This window comes from Capsicum annuum, unplaced genomic scaffold (genome assembly GCF_002878395.1).
Source record: "Capsicum annuum cultivar UCD-10X-F1 unplaced genomic scaffold, UCD10Xv1.1 ctg3537, whole genome shotgun sequence".
Taxonomy (NCBI): domain Eukaryota; kingdom Viridiplantae; phylum Streptophyta; class Magnoliopsida; order Solanales; family Solanaceae; genus Capsicum; species Capsicum annuum.
This window is the reverse complement of record NW_025842280.1, coordinates 173,064-187,451: the sequence shown is the minus strand read 5'-3', so window position 1 is coordinate 187,451 and position 14,388 is coordinate 173,064. Positions and strand designations below refer to the sequence as shown.

The window sequence follows — 14,388 nt, the reverse complement described above, 5'->3', positions numbered from 1 at the left end:
GTGTAAAAATAATATACCCAAATCAGCAAATCACGATTTTAGGCTAAGAGTTACTTGAACTCAAACCTTCTTCGAGTAACCACCTAACCCTCTTTAAGCCCAGTTTTAACTCTTTAAAACATACATTCTCTAAAAATATATTTTGAAAACATACTTTGTTATGGCATACATACTTATGGTATCGTCATACCATTGACTTGCAAGTCACATCTCTGAGCCATTATTAGCATATTATAATCTCTGTATTTCAAAACATAAATTCGAAGCCACCATATCAATAAATTATTTCAAAGAACTCTTTCTCTAAAACTCATGTAAACACATGTATGCAACTCTCTTTGTCAAATTTTCAATCATGCAAGGTGGTCATAACAAAGATCTTAATCTCATGTAAATCTTTCTCTTTTAACAAAATATAATTACATCAAGAAACTCCCTCTCTTAAATATCTAAATCATGCTCAAAATAATATGGTATTTGAGTGAACTATTTTCAAGACATGAATCATGCATTTCAAATCCTTCACCTTAAGATCATAAACTTAAAGTCATCACAAGAGAGGGATTTCATAAGTTGTGCTCTCAAACAATCTTCAATCTAAAATTTTCATGTATATACATATACGTGTAAATCAATTTAAGGGTTAAAGGCCTAAAGACCAAAATAACAATACAATTAAACATTCATAATGTGAAATAAAATCATGTATTTCAAAACCCCTTTCTAAATCTATGCATGATAACCTTTAAATCATGTTCTAGTGTTTACAAGCCCATGTAGTTTTTAGGATAAATCCCACATACCTCAATTTAGGGATTTGATGAATGATTTGTGAAGCCTACGATTTGGGGATTCCAAATCTTCAATCAATCTTGAAAACCCATGGTTAAATCTTGAGTTATTTGGGTTTTTAGTTTGAAACCCTAGAGAGTGTTCTTGAGTAATTTGGATGATTGTGAATGTATTCTGGTGTCTTTGGGATTAAATCCTATGTTTAGGCTGATAAGGGGGTGAAAATACCCAATATACCCTTAATGAGGCAAAATAAAAATATAACTGGGAGCTCAATTTCATGGACCACCGCAATGCGCCACAATCATGGTGGCTCACTGGAAATTGATGAGTGGGATTCTTAAGATCACCGTGACGCAGAGCCATTGCGTTGTCCCAGTTGTTGGGACCTGAAACTTCAGCGTGACGCGCTACAATCGCGCTATGCTACTGGAATTTGAAAATTTCTAAATAGGCCCCCTCCGTGACGCGCCAAGCACCAAAATGACGGTGTTTTATGACTAGAACTTAAATTAGTCCTAACTTCTTATTCGGGTATCGGATTTAGACGAATCTTATATCGACGAAAATCTCATTCAATCTCCCACATGATAAAAAGTCAAAATTAGAAAAAATTATATATGGTTTAAACTTTACTTACTTTTGAAGTAAAAAATGAGACTAAGTTTCTTTGATACAATTCTAGTCATTTAACTCTAAGAGCATGTTACCATGAGCTAACGCATGGACGATTTTTGTGGGGTGTTACAGATACCAACTGGTGTCAGCTCTCAACATCATCCAATGCAAAGAAAGTTCCAGCACATGGCTGAGTAATGGCACTGTCACATTGTCTTCATGACCATTTTGATTACTAATCAAATAATTCTTTAGATGTGACATTGTGAATGTATTGGCAGATACCATTTGTAGGGGGGTGCGGATAACTTGTGAAATAGATCTATGGATAACTTGTGAAATAGATCTATTATATGTATAATGGATCTATTTTTCTTTGTGTGTGGATATTTCTTAACTTCTCTATATATTTTTATTTTAAGTCTATTTATGTTAGTTTTATCGATATTCATATCTTGGGGGGTGATAAAAATCCAATTAGATTATCTTTCGTAAGTTTTTCTAATAATATTACTTCATCCATATTCTGTCTCCAATATTTTAAATATTCGTAGTCTATCATTTTATCCTGTAGTAATTGCAGAGTTACAGATTTCTGTATAATAATTATCCTAATTGTACTGTAATGTATATCTAATTCTAGATTTTCAATGTTATTTATTATCTTGTGTTGTTCTTCTCGTAGCGAGTTTTTTAAATTATATAAACTATCACATGTACTTTTTCCTAAATTTTCTAAGGTTTCTTATATCCATATTAATTTTGCTTTTAGATTCTCCATTATTTTTCTAATTCGGTTTCTATAATTAATTTCTTTATTTATATTATCTTGATTTTCTCTAGTTTTTCTAATCTATTCTAACATTTCTTAATCTGAATAATATCCATCTGGGTAATTATCCAGATATAACTGTGCTATCCAATTTATAGTTTCAATTTCATAGTCTAATACTTTTTCTAATATTATTCTCTTAATATATATAATTTCTATATCTCTAAGTATATATAAGATTGAGACTTTAAAATTATCTATCATTTAAAATTGACTAAATATTTTATTATAATATTTTGTAGTTGTTTGTTTTAATCTTATTAACTCTTTTCTATTTTTACTAAGAAATTGTATATATTTTATATCTATTTTCCAAAATTTTAAATATACATAGTTTATCATAGTTAATGTGTATATAGGTATTTATAAGAGTAATTAGGTAAGTGTGGTATGTAATTTATTCTAGCTATATAATCTTTACCTAATATTTTTTCTAATATGATTTTCCTTATATCTATTATTCCTATATCCTTAATCACATACAAAATAAGTATTTTAAATTTATCTACCATTACATCAGATAAATAATTATTCATTTTCATAAAATTGCTCTTTTCAAAATATTCCCTTTAATCATGTACATAACAAAATATGGTCATCTTAGATTACTATATACTAGATTATTCTTAAATAACATGTTCTTCGGTCACTATTAGCATGGTAATCTGGATATTTTTCCCTTAAATAACGCCTCTACTCTGGTTACTCCCCACCACAGCTTCTTGCCTCATTGGTTTCACCTTTAGGATGACATAGTTCTTAGGGATTTTTCTCCTTTTCCACTTTGTTAATAAACTTCTTAACAAATTATTCTTCGAATAATTATACTATAAAGTAACTAACATAAATTTATTTTATCATACCATGATTGTTGGGAATTATGAATTTAGCTATTCATAATCATAAATAAATATACCTATTCGGGTAGGTTTGACATTTCTAAGGTTTGTTCCTCCATAGCTTTTGCCATTGAAATATACCTGTTTTTTAATAATTAAGCAAAATATTTGTTGTGGACAAGAGAGAGTTTTTGCTTCAACACAAGCCTTCAGTTCATCTTATTTATAGACTGAAACTTCACAAGAGTATTCCTATTTTTTACACGTTTCTAAAATTATCTACCTAATCTACTTTACTTTACAAAAAGTCTCCTAATAAGACAAAAGTAATTAATTCCTAGACTAATAATAGTCAAAAACATATACAAAAGGTTTCAATAATTTACGTAAAGCAAATTGTGAAAGTTTACATGTCGCTTTCACAATTTAATAGCTTGTCTTTTATTATTACTCCGCTGATATCTTCTCGTTGTCGTATTTTCTGCTTTTCCATATCTCCATTATTGCTTCTTATCTTGTATCTTCCAGCTGGCGTTCTTATCTTCTTGGTTGATTTTTCTTCTATTCTAGCTGAACTTCTGGGATATCATTATCTCCTACATTACATTTTGAACATTTATGATCTGGATATTTATGTCCAATTGTCTTGCAATATCTAGTTAATAATTCTTATGAAATAAATTTTTCTCTGATAGCTCTCGCGATAGGTTCTGTCTCTGGTTTGAGCAATGTCAGAATCCATTGCCTAATAGTTTCCATATCTGTTTCTCATAATTCCTTTGAATTTGAATATATTAGTACATGATTTTTTGAATAATAACTCCATATGGGATTTTGGTTGCGATATGTGTTTGCTAGCTCTTGGAAAATTGTAGATAGTCCGATAATCCTCTTATTCGCATAAAATTTTGGTATCTCAATTCTAGGTATTTCTAGTTATGGAATAATATCTTGTGGTATAATCATATCTCGTGTCATTCCTATCTTTACAACTTGTATGGGTTTTTTAACTTCATCATATAATATCTCTGCTGGTGCCGTGTAAATTTTTATAAAAAATAGGGTACCTTTGGTTATTCTTTTAAAAATGCTAAATGCTTCATATATTTCCAGTATAGTGGATATCTCATTTCCTTCAGAGGTATATACAGTACTGAGTAGTCCATATTCATAGCAAGTTTTAACTAGACTTGGTTTGATTTTAGGTAAAGCAATTAGCTTATTATATCAGGTTAATCTTTGGGTTATATAGTTTGTATCTGGTTCTTGGATGTTTATAGCTCTGGGGTTAGTATTTAAAAGGCTTGTACATTGTATATATTTTCTATATATGTCTGGGCTGTGTAGTTGTAAATCTTTTTGTCTTTGTTTAAACTATCTCGGTATGTGGTAATTTGTGGGGGTATAAACATGGGATCTTTTGATGTATTTGGTATATATGGTTTATCAAATAGCTTGTTTAGGTTCATATTTGTGTTTTTCCTAACTCCTTTGCTTGTACCTACAGAAGTAGATTGATAAACGTTATAGGTTTTATGGAGTGTCCCATCGTCTCCTTCTAGCTCCGGAACTTTAATGTCTTCCGATCGACATAGCTCTGCACACTGCTGAGTTAGCTTTTCTATTTCGTTACCCATACTGTCTACTTTCATTGAAAGCGTAGTTAGGGTGTTGAATATCTTTTCTAGAGTATCCTCTTTTATCATATCAGTCTGTGTAGCTTTGTCTTGATATGTAATCTGCAATAACATTTTTGTTAGTACTAATTACTTCAATTATAAATGTGAAATTTAATATATTCAAGACTAGTCTCCGAATCTCTTTTGCTATAACTGAATTTTGTATTTTGTTTGTTAACCACCAGCGTACCTGTGCATTATCCGTTTGTACAATAAACTTGTTATATACAATATATGGCTCAAATGCTAACAAAAATTTATATAATGAACATAATTCTTTCCTATTTATTTCCCATTTTATTTCTGTTTCATTGAATGTACCTGAGTAGTATCTACAATGGTGTTCTAATTTTTCTGCTTCATATCTATATTTAAGTACTCTTCCATCACTACATTCACTAGTATCTGCTTCTACTATATATATAAATTTTCTATTTTCATCTGGAAATTGTAGTTTTGGTAATTCTTTACAAAGTAATTTTATTTTCTGAACTTGTTTTTTATCTTCTTCATTATAGTTATATTCTACATCCTTTTTTAATTTTTTCTGTAGTGGTTTTAAAGTTTCTACTAATTTTGGAATATATTCCCTTATTTGGTTTACTAATCCTAAAAATGATCGTAATTTCTTTTTTGTATCTAATTCTTCTTTCGAATTTATTATTTTTTGTACTATATGTTGTTGCATTTTTACTCCACTCTTATCTATTTGTATTCCTAAAAATCCTATCTGATTTTTCAGAATTTCAGCTTTCTTTTCACTTACACTTATTCCCGATTTTTCTATTATATCTGTAAATTGTCCTAATAATTTTAAATGTTTTTCTTTAGTTTTTGTATATAATAATATATCATCTATGTATACTATACAATTAGATAACTGTTTAAAATAACTATCTATAAAATGTTGATATCTACCTGGTGCATTTTTATATCCAAATGGCAATACGTTCCATTCATAAAATCCTTGTGGTACTGCAAATACGGTTAATTCTTTCGATTCTTCTTCTAACTTTAAATGGTAAAATCCTGATTTACAATTGAATTTACTAAAATAATTATATCCCTGTATCTTATTTTTAATATCTTATTTGGTATTGGATAATTATATGTCATAGTCTTTGCATTTAAATTTCTATAGTCAATAACCATTCTACTTTTTCCTCTTTTTTGTTCACTATGTTTATTTACTATAAATGCTGGACTATTATGTTTACTATTACTTTTTTGTATGTATTATTTTTCTAATAATTCATCTATATGAATTTTAAATTCTTTTAAATAGTCAAAATTATATGTTAATGGTTTCTAGGTTATTATGCTATTTTTATCTATTAATTCAATTTTTATAGTAGTTTTATATTTTTCCCATCCTTTTAATGAATCTTCACTATATAATTGTTCGAATTTTTTCTTAATTATTTCTATCCTTTTTATTGAAAATATAGTTATTTCTGTTTTATTTATCGAAAATACGACTAGTTCTATTGTATCTTCAGTATGTTTTTATATTTTCTAACTTTTGTATAATTTTTTCACTTCCTTTTATTCAATCAGTTTTCTTTCTTATTTTATTATTAACTCTTTTTGCTCTTACTTTCTGTTTACATGGTGTTGTAAACCACCAATCTGTTCTAGTTATTATATGTGGGTATATTTATCTAAAAACGGCATCCCTAAAAGTATATCTGTTGATGTTAGTTCATAATTATAAATTTCTTCTATTGTTAATATCTTATCTCATACTTGTATTTTTACATTCCTAGCTTTATAAGTAATTAAGCTTCCTTCATTATTAAATCCTTTAACTATTATTGGTGTTTTTAATTTATCCCATTTGCTTTCTGGTAAGCAATTATATCTACATAAATTAGCTTCTGCTCTTGTATCTATCATAGGCGTATAATATCTGCTGTAATATCCTTCTACTACTATCTTCATTAATACATATATTTTCATTTTATGTTAAGGCTCTTTTTAAGAATAACTTCTCTCTGTTATATGTTAAGGTTAATTGTGTATGTTCTATATTATATGGTTTTACTTGTTCTAGTCATTTTATTCCTAATATTATGTCTGCTTTTTGCATTTCTTCCTTTACTTCAAATTCTATTTTTATTTTTCTAATTCCTATTATTATTATTTTTTCTGCTATATTTTTACTATTTATTAAACTTCTTGGTAGATCTGGGCATATATCATTATCAGTTTTTATTTCTTCATTTTTTACTAGATATTTTGCTATATAATTTTCTTCTTGTACTGTATTAAGAGTATTAAATATTCTTTTTCATTTACCTTTCCTATTATGTAATATTGGTTTAAATTATTTGTTGAATTTGTTTCATAACTTGTTCTTTTTGATGAGCTTGATGATTCTGGTTTTTCATCAGCTATTCTTTTCGTTGTACTTATTCTATCGTTTATTATTTCTAAATTTTCTTCTATATCTATGTCTCTATAGCTATAATCATTATTATCTATTGTTTTTACAATTTGTTCGAATGGACTTTCTATTCGTATTTTGTTAATCTTATTTTTTTCTATTATTTTATGTTTTGTTGTTAATACATATAAATTTTTGCATCTTGCTATAAATATTTTACTTCCTGGGGTTAATTCTATTTCAGATATTTTCCAATATAATACTAATGATTTATCTATATTTTTATCTGTTACTGCTACTGAATAATTTGCACTTATTATAAATTTAAATTTTTGGTATATTAAATTTCCTTTTATGGCAGTTGTTATGCTTTTTTCTATAGGTTTTATAATTCTATCATCTGCTAAATATAATTCTATTGGTGTATCTATTCCTTCTCTAAAACATGTTTTTATTAATATCTCTGTACCTCCAAGGTGTACATATTTTATTGGGTTTCTACTTTTTATATCGTTTATCTCTTTATTAATTATTCTTTTTGTTACTAGTGGTATACTAGCTTTACTTTTTGCATATCTACATTCTATTACATGTTTCTTTTGACTTACTACATAATATTCTTCTTTTTTCCTAGTAAATATATATTTTAAATATTTTTTCTACACTTTAGTCTAATTCTTTTCCTTTCATTTCATTAAATATGTTACAGTCAAATATTATTTTTTGGTCTGTTCCTTCATCATTTAAATATTCTTCCTTTGTTATTATTTTTATATCTTCTTTAGTCATTTGATTCATCTATTTCACTATCTATTTCATTATCTGTTTCATTTTCTAAAATTTCATATATACTAGCCTCACTTTCTAATTCATAATCTATATAATCTATCTGCATATATTCTGTATTTTCTATTTTTATTTCTGATATTTGTTTATTTTTTGGATTTTTAGGTAATTTACAATCTCTAGCTAAATGTCCTAATTTTCCACAATTATAGCAAGTACATTCTTTTATAGATTTCTTTTTTCTATATGGCCTTTTATATTTATAATTTTTTACATAAAATCTTTTTCTTGGTTTCTTGTATTTATATTTTGATTTTTTATATTTCTTATGTCTTTTTCTTTTCTTATAATATCTTTCTTCGCATCTGAATTGGGGTGCTATTTTATCTTTGCAACATGTTAAATTTCTTATCAATGTTTTTTCTATTTTTAATTCTTCTCTATATTTTTCACATAAGTTTCTATACCATTGTTGTAAAAATTTTATTCTTGCTCCTAGAGTATCTACTATTTTTGCTTCTTCCCAACTCTTTATTATTTTTGAACTAAATGGTTTGTGTAATTTATTAAAATATAATTTTCTTATTTCTTTACTTTCTTCTATATTATATTTTCCTTTGTAATAATATTCTTTAAATGCGCAAGTATATTCATCTATATAACACATATTACATATTGCTAATTTTAACATTAAATTCTTATTTGTATCTTTTTCTTCATTTTGTTCTTCTTCTATTGTTGTCATACTACCAAATTCATCTTTTATAGTGGTTTCATATTTTTTTAATAATTCTATAGGTGTTAGTTTAGTTGTTGTTGATGATGTTCCTTCTGTAGGTTTATTAGTTCTTAATATCTTCTTGCTATTTTTAGTTAAATTTGAAAAACATAATTTCATTGTTCCTATTAGTGTTCTTTCTATATATTCTGGTGCATCTGTTATGTTTATATTATTATCTAATAATTGTTTTGTCATATATTCTATCCATAATTATATTATTTTTTCTGTATCTATTACACAGTCAAGTCTAAAAAGTTATAATTTTTATTAACTATTTGTTTTGGTGTCCATTTGTCATATTCATTCTTTAGATTATATCTTTTAAACTTATTCTTATAATATGTAGGTTTTCTTATTTCTGATGTTCTAGGTATTATATTTTCATCTTCTTTTTTTTATCAAGAGTATTGATTTCTGTGTTGATATTTTCTAAGTTTTCTTCATTAATTACTTCTTGTTTTTCATTGATTTCTAAATCTTTGTATTTTTTAATATTTCTGTATATGTTTCACTATGTTCTGAATTATAATTATCTGTCTGTTCAACATCTATATTATTTATTTCTTATTCCTTGTTTTTTATTTCTTTATTTTTATTTTTAATTTTTCTTTAAATTGATTTATCTCGTTTAGTAATTTTTGTTCTTTATCTTTTTCTTCCTTTTCTTTTTGTCTTTCTTCATACAAATCTTTTAACATTTGTAGTTCTTTTTCTAATTCAGCAATCTTACTATTTTTAGTTTCTTCTATTTTTTGTATTTCTTCTGTAGTTTGTTGTTTTATTTTTTCTATCTATTTCTTCATTTTCTCTTTCTATTCTTACCATAGCTGTCAATTTATCTTCTAATTTTAATTCTTTTTTTTCTAACATTAGATATAAATGTTCACCTATTTTCTTATATCTTCTTCCTAGATTAGAAAATACTATTTTTATTTTTAATCCTTCATGATTTTCATATATTTTTTCATCTATTATAAATTTTCTTTGTTCATTTTATTGTAAATAGTTCATGTTGATATATATATTCTAAACTATCTATTTGTGATTCTAATTTTGATATTTCATCTTTTTGTGCATTTATTGAGTTTTCACTAACTCCGGCAAATATATTATAATGTAGTCTTTCTATTCTTATTTTTAATTCTTTACGTTTTTTAGAAATAATTTGTATTTTAGTTCTTTGTATTTTTGTACTTTATTCATTTAAACCATATTTATAATATTTTGGTGGATATCTAAATCTGATTTTATCATAATTAGGTGGTATGTGTCTCATTCTTCTAGATTTTAAATGTATTATTAATTTTGCTTCAATACTAGATATTAAGGTAATTAGGTAGGCTAATCTTTGTGGGTTTTATTTTGTTTTATTTAGACTTATATATTATGAATAATTACTAATTAAAGATTCTTTAATTTTTCTAAAAGCTTCTCTGTTTTTAAATGGTCTTCTCATAATTAATCCAATCCAATCTAAATTCAAACATGTATGCTACTACTATATTTTTTAAATAACTGAGCTCTGATACCATTTGTAGGGGGTGCGGATAACTTGTGAAATAGATCTATGGATAACTTGTGAAATAGATCTATGTTTCGTAGAGAGAAATGAAGCTTCATATAATTGTAACAGACCTTTTGTGTCTTTAAAAATACTTTGTTGGTTCAAATTGCCATTCTCATCCTTGAAATCATTCAATATGTCTAATCAAAAGACAAGAAGAAACTAGTAAATTGTAGTCAGAGAAAGAATTGAAATTATAACATCAACATAGTTGGTGTAATCCCATTAAGTGGAGTCTGGAGAGGCTAGGTCTATGCAAAACTTAATTACCCCTAACCTGAAGGTAGAAAGGCTGTTTCAGATAGATCATCAGGTCGATGAAAATCACATAAAAGTAGTTCAAAAAAAAAAGAAATAACAAAAATTAAAAAAAAAAGGAATACTACAAAAAAAAATGACAAAGCATAAGGAATTGAAATTAGTTTGGCAAAGAAAGGGCTACACACCTTGAGAGATTGGAAATCCATGTTGTCTCAAGAGTCTAAATTTTAGATTTGTGGAGTATAATGAATCTCCTGGAGTGTACTGGTTTATGTTTCTCACAATTTGTATAATTTCATCTTTGAAATGATAACTCACTCCGAGCCTTTGTATATGTTCAATTAGCTCCAACTTTTTAAATTCTGTTGATCCCTCAATCATCATCATCATCAAATTCTTTATTTCCTTCTTTAGTTCATTAAAATGTTTCGTATAATTCTCTCCCTATACAACACATTTACAACTGATCAGCTTGATATATATAGGTAATCTTTTTAATGATATATTGGGGGGCTATATATACATACTCCTCGTTTCAATTTGTTTGTCTGGTATTAACATTACTGGATGCTTTCGTTTTAACTTGTTTTTCTGGTATTAACATTACAGGAAACTTAAGAATGTAAAACAAACTTATGAATCTTATCATCTTAAACTAATTAAAGATATGTAGAGTTCACGAAAATGTTCATTAATCTTGTAGTTTCAAAAATTTCATATGTAAAAAAATAAAGGGAAAAGGCATCGTTTCCACCCCAAACTATAACCGAAAAGTCGAAGCCACACCTAAACTATACTAGTGACCTATTAGACACCTAAACTATAAAAAAGTGAAACTATTTACACCCTGTCAGGCTACCACCACTTGCATGTGGTGTAGTGTTTTACACGCGCTGCCACGTTAGCACCACGTCATTAAAAAGTATCACTTTTTATAGTTAAGGTGTGTAATAGGTCACTTATATAGTTTAGGTGTGGATTCGACTTTTCAACTATAGTTTGGGGTGGAAACGATGCCTTTTTCCTTAATGTTTTTAACCATTTACTTTTGTTATTTAATAGGCTGGACGCGCCTAAAATAAGTGTCACACACGCTGTAGACACGTGATTTCGTCCTCTTAAAGTTCAAATTTTATTCACTTTTACTCATTTTATGTTATCCTACCGTGTACCCTCACCCGTATGATAATCCCTCCATAAAATGACAAAAAATAACAATCCTCTAACTAATTTTTTCTTACTAGCAACCTACCCAGAAAAAATAGACACCTAACTCTTATCCCTCCAATTAAAAAACAACACCCACCTACCCTATCCTAACAAACTCTATCCCACCTCACCACTACCCTACCATACCACCTTACATTCTATATACATCGGACCACTACAAGAGAAGAAAGGGGCGGATGATGAATTTGATGTTTTCTTCCTCACAATAATAGAGAGTCCATTTTTTCTTTCACAAAATATTCACGCCATAGACGATTCCTTCACAGAAAAATATATCGATCGTCACTCATACCTACGCCATTAACACACGATAGAGACAACCCATTTTCTTTTCTTCGACACATGATACACATACAGGAGAGACACAACTTTTTCTCCACAAGAATAGGGAGCTAAAAAAAATAGCGATGGGAGAGACGTTGAGAGAGTGAAATCGAGAGAAAAGGGATGAACAGAGAAGCAATCTATGACCAAAATCATCCCAACCAGACTCAAATCCGGCGAAGTATACTAGAAATTTGTCGAAACAGTAGCTAGGGGTGTGAAATAGGTTCGGGCTTATCATCGTTGTTGGTTCAAATCCGGCAAAGTCTGCTGAAAATCGGTCGAAACAGTAGCTAGGGGTGCAAAATAGGTTCGGGCTTATCATCTTTGTTGGTTCGAAATACGGTTAGTCGACGTTCGGGTTGGGGCTCCATCTTTCGATTGTGAAATTCGAAGCACAAAAAGCTCATTTGAAGCTTAGATTCATCGAAAATTGAGACACGCATTGAAATGAGGTAGAGTTCACGTCCAGTTATTTACTCCGATTACTGTGTCACCAAAAAAAATGTCGAAACATATAGTGGTTCATTGGTTTGCTATTGTTTTGAGTCTTGGGGTCCTGTTTTTGTCTTAATCTGCTTCCCACAACCAATTTAGAGCTTCAATTTTGGCGATACCGAGCTTGGGAGTTTTTTCGATTGAGGTCTTCTATTCGGGATTCAAAATTTGGGCTTCTTTAATATCATTATTCAACTGAAATTGATTATCAAAAGGTCCACTTTCTTAACTCCCTTTTTCTTTACCTTGATTGGTTGAATTGTCTTGATTATGTTGGTGCAACCATGGTCGGTGGATTTTTGTTGAAGTTCTGATGTGATGATTATATGCATAATGTGATTGATAAAAAATGAAGTTAGCGGGGTGGGATTGAGAAATTGATAAAAAGAATGATTTTAGATTAATGTTAGTTTGTCGGTTGTTCTGTTTAATCTGGAATAAAATTTTAAGTTTGTGAACATGATTGGATCGTGTTTAGGTTGAAATGGATAGGCAACATAGGTTCGGGTAGGCAGGAATTTAAGATTGATGTTTTGGTTGGATCTTGGAATGTGCGTATGAATGTTTCTTTCTAGTTTATCATATTTAATTCAATTGTATAATTTGGCTGGGGAATGCCCCGAAGTATCTGTATATATTTATTCACCGGGGAATTCCCCGAGGTATCATGTACCCGGAGGACGTTTGTGGTGAAGGCCCGAGGCGTCGATTAGAGCATTAGTTTAGGATTAGCGTAGGTTTAATGCCAGTCCCTTTTTATTTTGGATTGTAATAATTGGACTGGACTTTACATTTTGGATGGTTTTGTTTTGTTTGATTATTTTGCGTGCTTTTGTGCGGTTTATACATTTCTTAGTGCCAAAAAATAGTCGATACACTCTATCAAGCGACCGTGGTTGAACCACGGGATCGAGAGGTGCCTAACACCTTCCTCTCGGTCAACAGAATTCCTTAGCCGGAATCTTTGTTCGCAAACCAGTTTAAAGAGTCAAATGGCTTTGGAAAGGATTATCTAACGGTGACTTGGCACACCAGATTATGCCAAGTGGTGACTCTGAGTAAAAAATGTAAATAATCCTTTTCCGAAGCAAATTTTTATTTCTTGTTACTTGATAATTAAAACTCTTTCGAACATTAATATATAACCATATCTTTCGGGAGTTGAAAAAGGGGTGTGATAGCTCTGCGACTCTGCTGGGGAGGGTTGAGAATTCGAGCTTATTTTTGAGTCGTATCGGCTTTGTTTGGCATTATAAGTGTATAAGCATTGTTTGTGATTATTGTTGGTATTATTTTCACTTTTGTGCGTTTTCGTACTTTTTGTTTATAGTATTTATCCTATGTGTTACCGCTTTATATCTGTCATTATGAGTCCACCCCCCGGCCTTCTTTCTGCAACAAGTCTATAGTACATGTGTTGTACACAACCTCTAGTTGAGTCACCCTTATTTTAGGGGGGGAGCCGTCAGTGTTATGGAGTAGGTGGAAAGCAAAGCAGCCACTATCGACCATACGCTCCCCCGAACAGCCTTGTTAGTGAACCACAACGTAGGTCAGCCTTTAGGTCATGCTTATGTGCATCATACTAAGACCTAGCGGGACCCACATGGCCCTTTGTAGGAGACTCACCTCTAAAGCATCTCTACGTGCTAACTGTTGCATTTTTAAGGGTAACGTGGTCATTTGACGGACCGATTTTTGAGAAAATAATAATAATAATAATAATAATAATAATAATAAAAATTTGTTAGGAGTAAGGTGCATAGGAAAAAACGAAAAAGAAAAAAATAGAAAAAGT

The 14,388-nt window shown here is 29.2% G+C and overlaps 1 pseudogene; it reads right to left on the bottom strand.

The window, feature by feature from the left end:
• Nucleotides 1-14,388, bottom strand: part of LOC107862030 — a 38,969-nt pseudogene that overhangs the window by 10,640 nt on the left and 13,941 nt on the right.